A 2,060-nucleotide genomic window follows, 5' to 3' on the forward strand; every position below is an offset into this window, starting at 1 on the left:
CTTCTTCTATTCTTTCATTGATATGTTTTATTTCTATATCTTCTCTTCTCTTCTTTCTTAGATATACTTTACTATGAGTATATTCTCTATAACCTTCATTATGTATTTTACCAGGTGTATACCCACTAAGATCCTCATTGTGTATTGGGCAAAATCAATCAATCAATAAAAGATCACTGTTTTTCACTCCTAAGGGTCACCCTTTTTTTGGCACAAATGCCATTTGCTTTTTGCTTAAACTGCTCAGTTTGGAGATTTTTTTTTGTGTGTGTGGCAATTTTATGGATATCTGGTTTTCTGGTCGTTAACCTGCAATCATTTTTGACAGCAACAGTTTAGGAGACAAAATTTCTCCTTTCTGGATACAGTGGTACCTCTATTTATGAACTTAATTTGTTCCGTGACCAGGTTCTTAAATAGAAAAGTTTGTAAGAAGAAGCAATTTTTACCATAGGAATCAATATAAAAGCAAATAATGTGTGTGACTGGGGAAACCACAGGGAGGGTGGAGGCCCTGTTTCCTCCCAGGAGATTCCTAGAGAGGCCTCCCTTTCAGTTACAGTTTCGGAAGCTCGGGTTTGTAAGTGGAAAATGGTTCATGAGAAGAGGCAAAAAAATCTTGAACACCCGGTTCTTATCTAGAAAAGTTCGTAAGTAGAGGCGTTCTTAGATAGAGATACCACTGTAGTTTCATTTACAGGCCCAGTAAGCATGCCTTTAGATACCCAGATTATCCGTAGATCCAGATTGGTGCATTGTTTTGGTCAAAGGTGAGGTTGTATGGAGTGGTGCTTTCAGCCCACCTTGGCCTTACTCTGCACTGGGCTGCAGAAGGGGTCCCTGACTTGTCATACCCCTTCCTCCATTTGTGCAGGCACGCCAGCCTTGAGCTTCAGACTGCCTTCCATGGGTGATAGGAACAAACTCTTTACCGATTCAACCTCTACTCCTGAAGTGGCAGGACACTGGCATAAGCCTGTCCTTGGTTTGTCATCTGCATAGCATTTCTGACAGGTTACCCAGGGCAGTCAGGTCTAATTGCCTGGCAGTGGCTGGCCTTCCTGGGGGTGGTGGGGTATCTAAGTCTGACTTCTAGAAATTGTTACTATTTCAATCATATCTATTCTTCTTCCCTAGCTTAAGATGGATGGGTAATCCCCCGCTATGTTTCAACACAAGGGCTGCTCTTCGCCGCCGAGAAGTTGGCAAAAGCCCCTGCTAATGCGCATCCTGCCAGCCTCGGGGCACAAATAGAGAAAGAAACAGTAGAGGAAGAGAGGAAAATATGATTAATGAAAACACTGAGATGAAGAAGAAAAGAATACTGGAAATGGAAGTAGGTTTTTCTTCTTGGTGACGTATACCTAGAATAAAGAGTCTTATATAAGTAAATGTCATAATAATAAGAATTTTTGAAAGAACCACTGTTATTTTAAAATTTGAGAATATTTTATTTATTTATTTATTTATTTATTTATTTATTTATTTATTTATTTATTCAATTTTTATGCCGCCCTTCTTAGACTCAGGGTGGCTTACAACATGTTAGCAATAGCACTTTTTTAACAGAGCAAGGCTATTGCCCCCACAATCCGGGTCCTCATTTTACCCACCTCGGAAGGATGGAAGGCTGCCAAATATGAGATGAGTTAGGACAAAACCACTCTGGGAAAGGTAAAGAAGGTGGAAGAGAGAATAGAAGGGGGAGGAAGAGAAGGAGTAGAGAGAGGTAGAGGCAGAGTGAAAGAGTTAGAAAGAAAGTAGGTAGAGAAGATAGGGAGGGGAGTGCAAGGAGAAAAAAGGGGGGCTGACATGATAGCTTGTGTAAGGCAGGGGTGGGCAGCAGGCAGGAATACAGTTCCACCGGCAGAAATGAAGATGCGTGCGCAGCTCCAGCTGATTGACGGCTGTCACTTCCTGGATTATTGGTCAGATCGGTTCTTCTTATTTTCCCTGCTGCTGCTGCTGTGCCTGCGCTCCTTGCTTTTTTCCTCTTTCCTCCTTCCTGGCCTGGGACGAGCTTCCCTCTCTCCTGCCCAGCTCCCCTCCAGCCTCACGCG

The sequence above is a fragment of the Erythrolamprus reginae genome, chromosome Z, assembly GCF_031021105.1.
Source record: "Erythrolamprus reginae isolate rEryReg1 chromosome Z, rEryReg1.hap1, whole genome shotgun sequence".
Classification (NCBI taxonomy): Eukaryota; Metazoa; Chordata; class Lepidosauria; order Squamata; family Dipsadidae; genus Erythrolamprus; species Erythrolamprus reginae.